The 17,678-nt window shown below is 39.7% G+C and overlaps 1 long non-coding RNA gene across 1 annotated transcript; it reads left to right on the forward strand.

Annotated features, from left to right (window-relative positions):
• The first annotated feature begins 767 nt into the window (after positions 1–767).
• Positions 768–17,404, forward strand: LOC131146968 (uncharacterized). The gene is made up of 3 exons (XR_009134511.1): positions 768–1,365; positions 2,322–2,528; positions 16,785–17,404. It is a non-coding gene; the product is annotated as an uncharacterized LOC131146968 (long non-coding RNA).
• Positions 17,405–17,678: the final 274 nt, after the last annotated feature.

A 17,678-nucleotide genomic window follows, 5' to 3' on the forward strand; every position in this document is an offset into this window, starting at 1 on the left:
AATGTGGGATGCCCCTACAGTGGACAGCGAATTGTTTTTCGGGCACGACTTATTCAAATCCGTGAAGTCGATACAAGCTCGCCACTTTTCATTTGGCTTTTTTTTTACCAATATTACATTGTTGAGCCATTCTGGATAGTTGACTTCCCGAACGAATGTACTAGCTTCGTCACTTCTTCATCTATCACCTTAATTCGCTCTAATGAAAATCTCCTCTTCTTTTGTTTAACGGGCTTATGGCTAGGGTCAACCCGCAACCTGTGCTCCATGATTGCAGCGTCAATCCTTGTCATGTCACTATCCGACCAAGCAAAGATGTCTGCAAACTCACTTAGTAATATTCTCAGCTCCGTTTTTAGAGTGTCTAATAAGCGACTTCCTATCTGGACACACCTCTCCCGATCGCCATTTATGGGGATGTTCATAAGATCCTCGTCAACTGCGCCGATTTGCGAACCTTCTCCCCTTACCTCCAGGTATGCCCAAGTTTTGATGTAATGTAGATTGTTGAAATTTTGTTGGATGGGGAACAATGCCCCAATACGGTGTATGCTTGGTATGTGTATATATTCAATTTTGATGAATACAATTTACCCTACCGATGAAAAGAAAAAAAAAAAAAGTAAGAGGATTAAATGGATAATAGAATGCAAATGAACTTCGGCCACAGTGCCCAGCCCAATTCCCACGCTGCTGAGATCTCAGCCCAAGGTGCTCGGCCCGGCTTCCTGCGATAACAAGCCACGGCCCACAGAGCTTCAGCCCACACGCCAGGTCTGCAAGTCCTGTCAGCTTTGCCTTTCGTCCGAGCCACTCAGTCTGCTCGGGTCTGTCTGCCCGAGCCCTTCTGCGAGGTGCCTCAGTCTGCTCAGGACCTCTTGTCCACGTACAAGATCCGTCCGACCTTCTCAATCTGTTTGGAACCCTCTGTCCGAGCTCCTCTGCGAAACGCCCTTCGTCCGAGCTCCTCTGTCTGCTCGGAGCCCCTTCGCGACGCGTCATCCTTCCGAGTCCCTTCTCCCCTCAGGTCGTCGGCTCGGAACCTTCCACCCGAGTCCCTTCTCCCCTCTGGTCGTCTGCTCGTAGCCTCCCGCCCGAGCCACTTCTTCTCTCTGGTCGTCTGCTCGGAATCCCCGACCTTCCTCTGTCTCGGCCCGTAGCAAATATTCTTACACCTCTCTCTATCTCTCCGCGCGTTCAATCTCCCCTGTTTCTTTCACCTACGCCTCTCTCGATTTTCTTCTTGCTTATTTTCTTGGTGGAGTTGGAGTTGGTGCTGGTACTGGTGCTGGTGTTATGGTCTACATCTCAAATACTTGGCTTAGACTACAGATCTGTGCTCCCTTTTGCTGCTTAGTTGATCAGGTATTCAATCGCAGTTTTATCTATTGCTGTATTCTTCATATAATTTTGCAGGTCTGGTGGGAGGGGTGACGCTTACATTATTTTTTGGACTGCATTTTTTTTCTTTAATTTTTTGGGGTGGGGGGTTGTCTGAATGTCATTTCCTTGATAAACTTCCAGATGGAATTACAATGATTTTCGTTCCAGGGAGATTTGTTCTTATTATAGTCTGTTCATGTGGTGCGTTACTTTAGAAATTTAGTAACGGAGTGAGTTTGGAGAGTTTTGACTGTGTGCAATAGTCAGTTGGGGGTGGCGGGTGGGGTTGGATGCGTTCCGCATTTTCTATGAGGGTTTTCAGCAATTCGCGTTTTCACTTATCTTGATCCAATTGAGTGTTGGGTTTGTTAGCTTTTTTCTAAGGTTGGTTTTACTTTTGTTCCTAAGGCTGTGTCGTTGTGAGTTTTTGGGAGTATCAGTTGGTTTTGGTAGTTGGAGATCTTAAGAATCTTGATTTGGAGTTTTTTTCTTGGTAGTTTATCTTGCTAGTTATCCTTTCTGTATTTGATTTGAATTATAGATTTGGATTACATCAACTCAGGATTTTTCTCATCCAATTATGGAGAACTTTGAGAACTCTCTTTGGTAGATGAGATTTTGCATGAAAAAAGGAAAAAAAATGAAATTTTGAATGTTAGATGTTGCAACTCCCAGAGAAGTTTGAGAACTTTGTTCTCATTGCATTTGTCTGGGATAATTCTGGATTGGGACTCCATTTGGCTGCTGAGAATATTCATGAAAAGGCAGGAAAATATAGCTGTATTTGTAAGTCTTATGGTTCTTGTTATTACACCCAACACTAGTAAACAAATGAGCTAGAGTTAGTAATTTGGGCTGCATCTATCTAAATAGAGTCACCTAGTTTTTTTCTTGTTGATTTTTGTTTTCTGATTAAATCATCTACTGTTTTGGCTTAGAAATTGTTGTTATGGATGGTAAGATGGAGAATGGCAGTGTGAAGAAGATAATTTCACCTTGTGATGTTGAGGCTCTGAAGAAATGCTTGGAGGAAAACAAAGGGGACTACGTGAAATGCCAATCTCAAATTGAAGCATTTAAGTCTTCATGTTCTTTGAAGAAATCGAGTTTGTCATCTTCTGAATCCCCACCAAAGGTCAAGAATGGTATGTTTGATTTGTGAATTTAAAGCTAGTTTTTCACTTTGAATTATAATCCTTATGAATACTTTTTTACTTTGTTTATAATCCATATTTAAGGTCAACTAAGAATTTTTGGGGGGGGGGGGTGTCTATAGTTTGTGGCGATCTAGTGGTTTTATGGAAGGGTGCACTCGGGATGTGTTGTTGTTTCTTGAATTTATTGCTTACATTGCACACGAAATTTGTATATTGAAGGTTTCCTCGCTGGATTGAAATAGTTTGCTCAATTTTAGGTTGATTGAATTACTACACGAATTGAGTTTTCTAGTTGTTTGTCATCTAGGTACGCTACCACTGGTAGATCAAGGTCCTCTAGAGTTGCTCTTATGCAAAGTTTTATGCTTACAAAATAGGATGCATGCACCACAAAAACCTAAATCTCTGTCACATTTGGTTTGCTAAATATAATGGGGTGGAATGGAATAAAAAATTGGGTGAAGAACAAGCATAAATATAGTGAAAATTTTGATTCCATTTATCAAACATTGTGTTTACTTGATCAACTAGAGAGTGTTGAGTTTTGCTTGGAAATATGAAGCACTCTTAATGTCTTTAAGATTGAGCCTCCATTGTTAGTTGAAGGACTTGCATCAACTCTTGCACCGACTGTTTAATGTTATGCCAAATTTTTAATTCCCATTGATGCTTTTTCATGTACAGTGGTTTTTAATCATACTCACACAGGCCTTAAGCAAACCCCAACAGAGAAGTGGATTACTTAGGCAATCCACGACATCCATTTTGTCTCATCCATTTGGCTCTAGATCAAGGTTTGTGACTACAAAAGCAATGTGTGAGCTAGTATGGTTGATCTGCATACCTCGTTTCTCATCTCACTGAATCACTTTTCCTATTAGTGTAGTTGGTGTGTTGCTGAATTAATTTCCAGCCTCCAAATCCATGTTCTCAACCATAGCAATAGTTTTTTATCATTTCTTGTTGGCTCATGTTTTGGACTATGATTGCTTGGATTCCACTCTTCCTCTTCTCTCTCAATGAATCTAAGAAGATCTCATTTGCCTGTTGCTTACGCATGGCAGTTTGTGCAGAAGAATCTAAACTTGGCTCCAATTAAGCCAGTTTAGTTAACATTCAATTTGTGGCTTCTCTCATTTAACCTTATTTAAATTTTCTATTTTTTGTGGAAGTGAATGCACAAGAAATATTATATTTGCAATTTATTCATTTATCCAAGTGAAGCGGTTAGAATTGGAACTGTGACATTTGTTGAATTTTGGACTTGTGGAGGATGGGCGGGAGAGTTATGGTAGCAAGATGCAAGATGTAGGGTTTTGAAGAAAATTTTTGTTGAAAACAAGGGTGAGTAGGAGATTACTTCAAATGCCACTCATGAAAGAGTTTAGATTCTCTTGTATGATGAAGAAATACAAGATTTTCCTCTTGAACCATGCCTGCAATTTTGGGTTAGTTTTACCTATACTGTTTGAAAATGCAAGTCCTCATTTTTGAATTGTGCCTCCATATGTAAACATGCACTATGTTGATGAGAATGCATCTCAGCCCAATTATTTGTTAAATTTTGTTAATTTACTTACCTTAAATTCTGGTATATATTTAGTTTAATTGCTGAATTTGTTCATGCAATATAATGTGAGTTTTATGAATTACCTTGTTGTTGTTCTTCTTCTTCTTTCTTTTTGTTTTTTAAAATTTTTTGAGGCTTGAATAGTAGGGTCACCATTTCCCAAATCCATCTTCCTACTTCTTGGCTTCAGCTCCAAGTAGTAAGTTGTTGCCTTGAGTGAAATGAAATTGCACCTTTTGCATGAGTGATTTGAAATTGAACCACTTTTATAATTCTATTTAATTTTTGAGTGAGCATATATTGCAAATGCTAAAAAAAAAAGAAACAAGTTTTCTAGAATGGCCACTGTGTTGGATGTCAAAATAAGCTGTCTACGTTTTCAAATTGTCTTTCTTATTCTCCTTGTTTTTGTGTTAAATAGGTTATTAGAAGGTAGCCTTGCTTACTAGATTAGTTGAAGTTATGTTTTATTTATATTAAATTCCCTAACTCATAACAAAAGACTTGTTGAAGCATTGGCACACTAGTAGGAGTTGTTCTTAAGTTCCTCTTTAAGATTGAAGGTTTTAGTTTCTTAACTCAGATGCTGCAAAACTTTGTTGAAATGTTGGCGGATGAGAAAATAGTTGTTCTTAAGTGTCTCCTTTAAGCTTGAAGATTTTTGTTTATTTGTTTTCCTATAGATCTTTAAGTTAGGACAAAATATTTGCATTGATATTATTTTCCATCAAAGTAGCCACTGAAGATCATGAGGTTGCTTTTCTTAGAGATGTGATGTACATGCATTTATGAGCAGACTTTTTTTGGCAAGTTTATATACATAACCATTTTATTTGTTTCATTTAATACTTCTTGTTGGCTCGGGTGTGCGTCTAAAGGGGGGGTGAATAGACGTCTTTAGCGGATATAAGACTTTTTCTACAATCACAAAAATAACTTGGCAAGATGCAAGAGTATTATATTACAATTTATATTCAAGGTGTTGCAGGATAAAATTGGTGATGACTTGGGACCGTCGCTCTTCGACTTTTGATGACTTGAAAAGGATGGAAACACAGTAGGCTTGGAGGACCCGGGGTGTACTCTGGGGGATCACTCCGATGCTTAAGTAAGGGAACGCTTCAAAGAGGTCGAATGCAACAGTAAAGTGGGTTAAGAGTGAGTTACCTTGGTTTGTTTGCATCACCCTTCTTTATAGTGGCGAGGTTTGACCCTTGGGGTGATCCGTCATTATGATGCGGGGGCGTGGATCACTCCGGACGTTTAAAGCGCCAGCGTGGATCTTTCCCTTCATTATTGGATTAGAGTTAATTGCTCTTACCAGAGGATTTGATTTGGGTAGTGATTGTTGGGTTTTGACTTCCTTTTATAAGCTGATATATTTAGGGCATATCAGTTGTCCCCCCCTTAGTTTCAAAGTTTCGAACCATGTTCCTAAAGTTTGAAAGTTGTTCCTGTTGGGTTTTTGTGAAACCTAGTTGTGTTTGATCTGGGTTATGACCCGATCCCAGGTAATGATGCATGGTTTCTTAATGGAAGATTTCTTACTAGGGCTTAGTCCATGAGCGCTGCGGCTTGGGCCGATTTTTTAATACCCTCTTCAGCTACTTCTTTATCTATAGCTTGCCGAGCCGGATTTGGGACGTGCTCGGCTTACCCGAGCTGATCTTGTGACACTTCTGGCTTTGCTGAGCTGAACTCGAGGGGACATCAGCTAGTCCGAGCCGAGGTGGAGGTGAACACAGCTTTGTCGAGCTGATTTGCCGAGCCAAATTTTCATTGAGTATTTGTGTCGAGCTATTCTCACCGAGCTATTCTTGCCAAGTTGTTTATGCCGAGTTGTTTTTGCCGAGCTGTTCTTTGTGGGCAACTTCTGCCGAGCTGTTCTTCAAGGCACTTCTTGTCGAGCTGCTCTTCATGGGCATCTTCTGTCGAGCTGCTTTTCAATGCACTTCTTGCAGAGCTGTTTTCATCGAGCTACTCTTCGTGGGCATTTTCTGACGAGCTGCTCTTTAAGACATTTTTTGCCAAGCTATTTTCGCCAAGTTGCTCTTCGTGGGCAACTTCTGGCGAGTTGCTCTTCAAGGCATTTCTTGCCGAGTTGTTTTTGCCGAGCTGCTTTTCGTGGGCATCTTCTGTTGAGCTGCTCTTCAAGGCACTTCTTTGCCAGGCTGTTTTTGACGAGCTACTCTTCGTGGGCATCTTCTGTTGAGCTACTCTTCAAGGCACTTCTTGCCGAGTTGTTTTTCCGAGCTGCTCTTCGTGGGCATCTTTTGCCGAGCTGCTCTTCAATGTACTTCTTGTCGAGCTGTTCTTCGTGGGCATCTTCTGCTGAGCTGCTCTTCAAGGTACTTCTTGTCGAGCTGTTCTTCGTGGGCATCTTCTGCCGAGTTGCTCTTCAAGGCACTTCTTGCCGAGCTGTTCTTTGTAGGCATCTTCTGCCGAGCTGCTTTTCAAGGCACTTTTCGAAAAGCTGTTTTGCCGAACTGCTCTTCGGGGGCAACTTTTGCCAAGCTGCTCTTCAAGGTAATTCTTGTTGAACTGTTTTTGCCGAGCTGCTCTTCATGGGCATTTCTGCCGAGCTACTTGTCATGACATTTTTAGAAGAGTTGTTCGTTGTATCATTTCTTGTCGAGCTGCCCTTCATGGCATTTTTTACCGAGTTGCTCTTCATGGGCAAGTTTTGCCGAGGCGCTCTTCAAGGCAATTCTCGCTGAGCTATTTTCGCCGAGCAGCTCTTCGTGGGTATTTTCTATCGAGCTGCCCTTCAAGGAAAATCTTACCGAGTTGTTTCTGCCAAGCTGCTTGTTGTTGGGTCTTTTTTGTTTAGTGAGTCGTGCTCACTTGTTGGCGGTTATATGGCCTCACGAGTTGTGCTCGTCAGTTAGGCCTTCTTTGCCTATTGAGTTGTGCTCATTTGTTGGGCATTCTTTTGGTCTCACGAGCTTTGCTCGTCAGTTGGGGATCTTGCCTAATGAGCTATGCTCATTTGTTGGGCAGTCTTCTGGTCTCACGAGCTTTGCTCGTTAGTTGGGCCGTTCTCGCCTAATAAGCTATGCTCATTTGTTGGGCAATCTTCTGGCCTCATGAGCTTTGCTCGTCAGTTGGGCCGTTCTCGCCTAATGAGCTATGCTCATTTGTTGGGCAGTCTTCTGGCCTCACAAGCTTTGCTCATCAGTTGGGCCGTTCTCTCCTAATGAGCTGTGCTCATTTGTTGGGCAGTCTTTTGGCCTTATGAGCTTTGCTCGTCAGTTGTGCCGTTCTTGCCTAATGAGCTGTGCTCATTTGTTGAGCAGTCTTCTGGCCTCACGAGCTTTGCTCGTCAGTTGGGCCGTTCTCGCCTAATGAGCTACGCTCATTTGTTGGACAATCTTTTGGCTTCACGAGCTTTGCATGTCAGTTGGGCCGATCTCACCTAATGAGCTATGCTCATTTGTTGGGCAATCTTTTGGCCTCACGAGCTTTGCTCGTCTGTTGGGCCGATCTCGCCTAATGAGCTATGCTCATTTGCTGGACAGTCTTCTGATCTCACGAGCTTTGCTCGTTAGTTAGGCCGATCTCCCCTAATGAGCTATGCTCATTTGTTGGACAGTCTTCTGACCTCACGAGCTTTGCTCGTTAGTTGGGCCGATTTTTCTTTACTTAATGAGTTGGACTCATTTTTTGGGTTGAAATCAAATAGCGTGAGGGACAATGCAGTTATAGGTATGTATGCAAAATTTGATAATTTAATAAAGGCACACAAAATGTTCGAGTACATGACTGTCAGAGATGCAATTTTATGGAACAATTTTCTTGGGCATGCTAGATTAGGTCAGAACCCCCTAGGGCATTAGTATGCGAGACATCTAGGGGGGTGTAGGACCAGAACTTAACTTGTATGTCCTAACCCCCTAGGGTTGTTATGCAACTTGTTACTCTTTTGCCCCTTCCCTATTTTAGAGGCCTCCCCCATATCCTTCTAACTATTTCTCTTCAGATAAGTTCGCTCTCATCTTGTGTCCATTAACTCTTCCAGATTAATATACTTTTGCGCCCTTGCCATCAGTTCCCCCATGTCAGCTGGGGGTCTCTTTCCTAGAGAAGACAGAAAGTTTCTTGGCTGAAGGGCTGTGGTCAGGGCTGCCAATGCCACTCCAATGTCCAGGCTGCTGATCTCCACAGTCGCGGTGACGAAGCGGTGCATGAACTTTTTTAGTGTCTTCCTTTCTCTCTAAACAATGCTCATCAGATGAGTCGACGTTTGACGGTTCTCCGACTACTGAGGAAATGGCTGGCGAAACGCTGCTCCATCTCCGAGAAAGAATTGATTGATCCAGGTCTTAGGGTTCGATACCAATCTCTGACACTACCTTTAAGGGTTGCAGCAAATACTCGGCATATGATGGCATCAGGTGCGCCCTGCAATTGCATCAACACCTTGAAGGTGTCCAGATGATCGACCAGGTCAGACAAACCTCCGTACCTTTCAAAGGTTGGCATTTTAAATTTGCTGGGCAGCGGGATTTCCATCACTTCTTTAGTGAATGGCGACTCTGAGGATCTTAGAGAGGCTTCCCCGTAGAAGGGGTTGGTCCGACCTTCTTTCATCATCTTCTCAATTTGGTCTATTTTTTTAATCCTTTCCTCCAACTCGGTCGATCTTTGCTCATTGACTCCTATGCTATTTGTGTCTTCCACCTTCTTAGTGAGGTTAGTTTTTTCCTCACTCTCCTTCAGTTCCTCTGCTTTCTTAGGTGGGTTAGGGCTAACCTGTTGTTGGTGGGGGATATGCTCTTCCTGACTCTTTTGCTGCAAGAGTAGGTTGAACATATTCTCCATCTTCTCTTGGAAGGCAAGAAATTCCTCCCTGGTGACTCTTGAATGTTCTGCAGGTGAGGAGTGGATGGACTGAGGTGATTCTTTTCTAGCAGCAGGGCCAGAGCTAGAGCCGTGAATGGTTGGCATTATTTGGATGTCGGAGGCCGAGAGCGAGATGAGTACCTCTCAGAAGCAAGTTCCCATAGACAATGCCAATTGTTGCGGGATAAAATTGGTGATGACCTAGGACCGTCGCTCTCTGACTTTCGATGACCTGAAAAGGATGGAAATACAGTAGACTTGGAGGACTCGAGGTATACTCCGGTGGATCACTCCGATGACTAAGTAAAGGAACGCTTCAAGGAGGTCGAATGCAATAGTAAAGTGGGTTAAGAGTGAGTTACCTTGGTTTGTTTGCATCACCCTTCTTTATAGTGGCGAGGTTTGACCCTTGGGATGATTCGTTATTATGACGCGGGGGCGTGGATCACTCCGCAGGTTTAAAGCGCTAGCGTGGATCTCTCCCTTTATTATTGGATTAGAGTTAATTGTTCTTATCAGAGGATTTGACTTGGGTAGTGATTGCTGGGTTTTGACTTTCTTTTATAAGCTGATATATTTAGGGCATATCACAAGGCAAATAACAACAAGCAAACAAAATGAAAGAGGAAGGAGAAGAAAAGCTTAACACAGCGATATTAACGTGGTTCGACACCAAGCCTACGTCCACGCCTTGAAACCAACTCAAGGATGCTCCAAGTCCACTAAGCAATCCTCCTTCACTGGCGGAAAAGCCTTTAAAATCTCGGGTATACAATCCAGTTGCTCACCAAGAGCTACAACAAGGTACTCACCAAGAGTTACCTTACCAAGGCTCACAAAGAACCCCCCGATACAATGATTCAAGGCAATAAGATATAACAATAAAATGCCCCTTCTTGAGCAGATAATACAAATCAACACCTCACACTGCTCTCTTTGTGAATGGTATGTAAGACAAGAGTAAAGAGCAAGAGAGTATGAGCAAAGATAAACCCTAGAATTGAATGCTCAATGAATGTGCTTAACAACCAAGTGCTCAACTACCTTGAAATGAATGCACAAAACTCATATTAAAGGGCAAAGGGACGAGCAGCTCGCTGGAGAGTCGTTGGGCATTAATGGAGAAAAGACAATTTGAAAAATAGCTGTTACTGTGCATTAAATGCTGTCTGCAACTCGACACTCATCGACAATTCCATGACTTTGTCGATGAGTCTTACACATGCATACGTTGACGAAACCCCTGTGTTCGTCGACGAGTCTTTTCTGTTGAATTTAGATAGGTCTCGGTTTCTCTTTGTCGACGATTCCCTTGTGTACGTCGACGCGCCACTACTGTACCTTCGTTGCCAAATCCCCTGTATTCGTTGACGAGTTTGCTATGAAATTTTAGGTGCTCTCGGGATCTCATTGTCGACGATTCCCCTGTGTACATCGACGAGCCCCTTCATGAGTTTGTCGACGAATACAAGGTATTCGTCGACGAGTCCCTTTGTTTTGCTTATATAAGGACCTACATGGATGTGGACAAGTTCCAAAACGGCTTTTGTTCAAGTTAAAGTCCCATCTTGTCCAAAATTAATTTTTACCAATTTTAAGATGTCTTGGTTTGATAAAATACGTTTGAAAGCCATTTTGACATCTTATGTAGTTTAAGTGACTCGATATGCATGTGTGAACTTGAAATACATGTTCTAACCTATTATGAACTATATGCTTATGTGATTTACTCGTCTCTTGCAGGATACTCTTGACCATACCATATTGTCACGGTCCGACTATTTTCACACCATTGTGAAAGGGCCGTGCGGCGCTAGTTAAAACACTCTTGCTTAACTAGCCAGCCTATTGTTTACCAACATTCATTCATGAAACACTTTCATTAGCATTCAATCAAATGGCAGCGGAAATAGTAAGCATTCATGAAAGCAGTGACACGTAAGTAGTAAACATTGAAATCACGCAATTCATTAACAACACCTCCGTTGACATCGTGTGTTTAGCGAGGGAGGCAAGTAGGCTAAATACGTTGATAAGAGCTAGTGAGTTTTACAATGACTGATGAACACTCACCCTCCCCTAAAGAGGTTTTTATGTAATTATCATCCCGACACTAGGAAACATCAAAGTGACCGAAGAGTCATGCTGCCATATTTGGCATACAAATAAACTACTAGCAGAAAATAACCCTACACTAGTATTTACATGATGGAAACCCATCCCAAGCATACGAGACAAGCAGTCACAGACAAGTATAATGCCCTGAACAAGTTTAGCTCGTTACATATATGCACAGGAGTTACAATATCAATCCTACACACACAACCCAACACATATATGCAATGTAAAAATCATAAGTGCTTTGCTTGAGTGGTTGAGTTCCGGATGTGCCATATGTTGGACTTTGTTGATACATGTTTGACCCTTATGCTTGCCTTGGAATTTTCCTGTATATATGAGTTGAACTTGAGGAAAAGTGTTAGCATACTTTAAGAATTATTAATGGGTTGTTGTCATCAAAACAAGCTGGAATGAGAACCCTTAGCCACTAGGGCTAACACTTCTCATTCATGTAAAATAGGGGCACATAACTATTTGTCAATTACGCTAATCACTTTGGAAGTGATGGTGTTAGTGGGAAAGTCCTGGTGATTATGATCCCAAAATGGTAACTATTGATTCCTGATTGTTAGGGTTTCTTAATTGGGACAATAAACAATCATTTAGCTGATGTTATTAAAAGGATTGTCCTCACAAGTTAATTTTTGAAGCATGGGGAGATAGAAAAGTGACCAACTTACAGATTGGAGAGAAGAAGTAGGATTGTCCATTCATTTCAATGCACCAACAAATAAATAGCATTTTTTTTTTTCACTTCATGGAATTGAAAAACCATTGCCATGCAAAGAACACCAAAAGCAGGATAAGCTAATTAGCTTGAATGCAGAGTACTTGATTTGGAGAACTGAATGGTTCACCCTCACGTTCTAGTCAAAGTTTTAATGGTGTTTTTGTTTTTCTCTTCTCATATAGTGATGAGAACTAAATTTCTTGATGGAGAAAACAAATTACAATATGAACAAATTAAGCAAATGCATGAGAAGAAAAACAAATAAATAGGGATAGAAATGCATGTATTTTTGTACACCTTCAAAATACAACAATTGTCATGTTCATAGGATTAACCAAAAAAAAAAAAAGTACAGAAAGAAGTACAACACAATTTTAGAGTTCATCACAACCCCATGTTTTGATGTGCTGCATAGATGTTTATGAGTATGAAAACATCCCTTATTAAAAGAAAACAATAACAATCACTTCCTTTGCAATCATTCAATTACCACACCTGCAAGTTAAAGTTGTCATTAGAAATTGGAAAAGTTATTTGTTAGCCACATTGAAAGAAAAATTTAAAACAGTGGAACTATAATGATTTGTTTAACACTCAAGAATGAAATGAAATATGAAGAAATTTGTCTTTATAATTTGACATTTTGATCATGTAATTTTCATTCTATTCCACTTCATTCCATTCCATTCTTTCTTATCAAACACTAGATAAATATATGAATAGGTTAAACAATTCAAGCAGATGAACAGAGCAGATAAGTAATCAATTTGGAGTCGTACTTGACATTTGTGGAAATCAACAATTCAATACAATTATGGGATTCATTTTTGTTAAAATCAACAATTCAATACAATTTTCAGATAAAATTTTTCATTCAAAATATAAATGTTAGTCATATGATGATTGCTAAATAACTTTTTTTGATCTTGTAATTTTTTTTTTGAAAATTACAAATTTCAAACTTCTAAAAAGATGAGAATTGGCTTTTAAAATATTTAATTTTGAACTAGATATTAACTTTTTTACAATACATTCAAGATTATTCTTTTTTGCTTTTAATAATTGCTTTTAGTAACTTTTTTTTTTTATCTTTTCATTGTTGCTGAAGTGTCTCAAATTAAACCTAAATCTCTTTTAATTTGCTGAAATGATTTTTTTTTTTAAAAAAGAAAATAAAAAATTTTGTTTTGAAGAAAACATTGGACAAATTAAAAACTAAGAATTTTGAAGAAAAAAAATGGAAAATTTGGGTTTGAAATTTGAAAATATGATCTATTTTAAATTTTTATTGAGAAATTACAGTCGGTAGTTACAAAGTTTGGACTTTATTAATTATACTCTTAGAAGGACCCTGCGGGAGCTTTGTGCACCGGGCTGCCATTTTTTTGTTTTTAGATGGAACATGAAAGAAAGAAGAAGAAATGTTTGTACCTGGTTGAAATGGACATGCTAGGTCAATAGTGAGGGATGGTATATGGTGGATTTTTGGGAGGAATTCAGGCCTTCTGATCTTATCCTCAAAATTTTTTGGCATGTAAGAAATCTCCGACTGTTCCAGAGAACTTAAGAACTCCATCTCTTCTGGTAGTCTCCTTAGGTCAATGCAATATGTGATTATGAAACGTCCGAGCCTCGACAATCCACCTCTTTCCACTTTCAACTCTTCCAAACCATACAATCTATCAAGTTGCAAGAACTTGAGTTGAGGAAATCCAGTAGTTGAAATTCTCACTTCTTGTCCTTGGAAAAATCCGTCTCTTAATTTCAGAATTTGTAAAATTGGGAGCTTCTCCAATATTTCAACTTGGGATTGGGTAATTGGGGGGGGGGGGGGGGACACAAAAAAGTGAGATGGGTAAGGTTTCATGAGAGTTCATGTGGGCTGCTGGGCACCATCAATTGGATTGGCTTGCTCACTAGACATAGCTTAGAGAGAGTGTTAGGGAGCTTACAAAGTCCATCCAATCCCATTCCCATTAATGATAATTGCCGACAATATCTAAAGTCCAATGTTAGAGAGGAAAGGTGCTGTTGCATAGCAATTAAGTCTAAACATGCTGCCACTCCCTTGAAGTCGTCGTCTAAAAATACTTCCAAGTTTTCTTAGACTGCTGCTCCACTTCTTAATATTTATGGCTTTTTTCTAATATTTACCAACAGGCAACATCATCACAGTCTGGTGGTGGAGTACAACATCAATTTCCAGTTGCCCTGCTTCATCCCATAAACCATTAATGTAAATATGTTGTAAATTTCCCATTTCCCATATTACCTTGGGAAATTCAATAAAATAACAATCTCGTACATCCAGTGTTTGTAGTCTTTGCAAGTATCTCATGGACGATGGCAGGTTGCTTATCCCAGTAATCTTTGCCCCAAATACCTTAAATTAATCAGTCTTCCTATCTCTTTTGGTAACTTCCTTGACCCAAGGTTTGAGTCATTCAAATACATTACTCTTAATAACTTGAAAGTTTTGCAAATAATGCCCATACTTTGGAGCTTGATACTATGATCATCAAGCATAATGAAGAATAAGAGTGCGTAGGTGTGTAGTTGAAGGTTGAGAGTCAAAGTGCCTATTAAAGTTAGAATAGATAGGTTGATGATAAATTTTTTCCCGAATTAGAAGTACTTCCCCACCCCCATGAACAAGTAGTTCAAGAAAGATCTCTTCCTTTCCCTTTGAAATGGCAAGGTCTCGTAGTAGATCATGGATTGGACATTCCTTAACCCTACCACCACCACTCCTTCCCATTGCTTGAACCATATTTCTATCAATTAGCTCGTCAAGATATTCTTCTGCTACGCCTTTCAGTCTTTCCCCTCCCCAAGAAGCATTCAAGACCCCTGCAACCCACAGATGCACCAAATCACGCTTTTTGAGAATGTAGTTGATGCGGAACCCCAAGAATGAACGTCCGAAGACCCCAAATTAGATTTATCAAAACCCCAAACCCAAAATAAGATTCGACATGGTAGTGGATCCTTGACCTATTGTTTGATGTGAAGTACAAACCAAGAATATCAAATTAATGGATGAACGCAACAAAGGTAGCACTTTTGATAAGTTCGGTGAAAGTTCAATGAAGAACTTGAAGAGAAATAAACCTCACTTGGAATTGTATTCAGTCAAAAAAATATTCCCCTCTTATACAACAGAGAGTTGGCTACTTATAGAAAATAAAAGAAACCCATGACATCAGTTCGACCAATAAAAATAGACTATGACATCAATCTGGCCAATAAAATAGCCCTACATAACCTTAAGCATGCCATGTCATTTAATGAAACATGTGCAAGTCACATGCCATGTGTCATGTCATTTAATGAAACATGTGCAAGTCACATGTCATGCTTAATCGACACAGTTGACCCATTATTTAGTCCATAAAAATTCCCCAAACAGCCCTTATTGGCGTAAGGTTCCAGCTTCACACGTCTTTAGACAATTTACCATCTTAGGCTCTTCAAGAAAGTCTTTTTCTTTAGTGTCCATGACCGTTATTGACTTTTGCTCAAGCAACTTCTCGATAGTCCTTGCATAGCTTCCTTGACCCTCTTGGCTCTAGCTCTTGTGATGGATCCGCTTGGCATGTGCAAATCATCTTGTGCAATCGGAGCTTGTGGGTGGGGTTCATATCATTCCCCCTCTCCTAAAAAAGATTTGTCCTCGAATCATAACCTACATAAAAAAGGGATAAATTAGAAACGTTGAAAGTTGCATTGACCTTATACTCACCCGGTAGATCCAACTTGTATGCATTATTGTTGATCTTCTCTAGCACTTGAAAAGGTCCATCACCCCTCGGGTAAAGCTTTGTTTTCCTTTTAGTAGGAAACCTCTCTTTTCTCATATGCACCCATACCCAATCTCCCGGTTCTAAAGTAACGAACTTGCGCCCCTTATTAGCTTGTGATGAATATTGTCGGTTCTTCTTTTCGATGTGCTGCCGTGCTTGTTCGTGGATCCTCTTCACCAAGTCAGCCTTGTGTTGTCCGTCTAAGCTAGCTATCTCATTCATAGGTAACGACATCAAATCCAATGGAGTCAAAAGGATTAAAACCATAAATAATTTCAAATGGAGAAAAATTAGTAGAAGCATGCACAGTTCTATTATAAACAAACTCAACAAGTGGTATGCATTCTTCCCATGATTTTAAATTCCCTTGAATGACCGCACGCAATAAGGTAGCTAAAGTCCAATTAACTACTTTGGTTTGACCATCAGTTTGAGGATGACAAGTAGTAGAAAACAATAGCTTAGTTCCTAACTTTCCCCACAAAATCTTCCAAAAGTAGGTAAGGAATTTAACATCTCTATCACTCACAATTGTCCTAGGAATGCCATGCTGTAACGACCTACTTAATTTAACATAAAAAAACATAAATAATAACAATCTCAACCCGATCTCGTGGGTAGCGGGGACACTTTGTCAATCACAGCGGAAACCTAAGTAGCAGTAAACATAAAAATTTAAATCATCCATCCATAAAACATAATACCAGAAACATAATACCAGAGTTATCTACATTCCCAAAATACTGTATCTATTTACATTCCTCCAAAATATCTCAAAATACATCTAGGATCCCATAATCAAAACAATTCCGATCCTAGTATATTGCTTACCCTCCTAACGGGGTAGCTTAGTAAACTCAACGGCGGTCACGACTTGCCGATCACTCAGGGTCTCCTGAAAAATATATTAAGTTTGAGGGTGAGACACTTCTCAGTAAGGAAAAATAAACTAAATACAGTTGTGTGGTAACATGAACATTTAATGCAATTATACATATACAGTACCTTTTATATATCGATAAACATTTATCATAACATACTAAATTCTCATATGCTTTCATATTTATTAATAAATGATAACGTACATAAACATCTGTTATAACTGATAATACTGAAAATATACCCAGGATGAATAGCTAGCTAATGTCATGTATTACCCCCCATGACGGGTTGTGCAGCTTGAAGGCGGGACCTGACAATGGCTGGCCGACCACTGCTGAGTCAAATATGTCTATAAGTACGATGGGCCCGCCGTACCCTGGTTCAGAGTGCCAGGTGGACGTCTACAACTCTATACTAAAAGCCACACCGACTATCCATCTCTCACCCCCTCGTGAGGTGGTTAGCACAAGTCTGAATATAGATATCTGGTCTATATAGCTACGGTACCGAGCTCCTGAACTGAACTAAACTAACATCCGGGTTCTGGTAACGTATAATACATAATCATATAGCATTTTCATAATTGCATAAATATGGCTTTGCGCCAAATCTTTCATATATCACGGCCTTGCGCCGAACATTTTATAAATTACGGCCTTGCGCCGAACATATCATACACGTCATTATGAAAATAAATCATTTCTCATGTATTTCAACATTGTAATGTATTGTACTCTTTCCTAATTTCTCAAAACGTATTCCATTCGTATATTTGTCATATCATGATATTCTTTCATGTAAAATAATATTCATGCCACACATTTGCTGTATAAAACCATACATTGTATTCTAAAATCACAGTCTGGCATCTCATACATATATATACATTTCAACATAATGATAGTATTTTCTCAAACGTACATTTCCTTCGCATTATACAGATATAATGTATGCTTTTCCTGTAAATAACTTTTCTCATAAATAACAATAATTGTAAGAAAGTAACTGCTTTAGTTTATTCCCTTACCTGACTACTGAGAAAGCCCCTAAAATATCTTGGTCTAACCCCCATAGGATTTTTTGATCAATACCCTGAAACTGAAAACTCATAGTACTAAACTTCAGTATTTTTACGTGTACATCATTTCCTATAACTACCGTAAGATCAAATTTGACTTAAAAAACCTTAC

Source organism: Malania oleifera, chromosome 13 (genome assembly GCF_029873635.1).
Source record: "Malania oleifera isolate guangnan ecotype guangnan chromosome 13, ASM2987363v1, whole genome shotgun sequence".
Lineage (NCBI taxonomy): Eukaryota > Viridiplantae > Streptophyta > Magnoliopsida > Santalales > Ximeniaceae > Malania > Malania oleifera.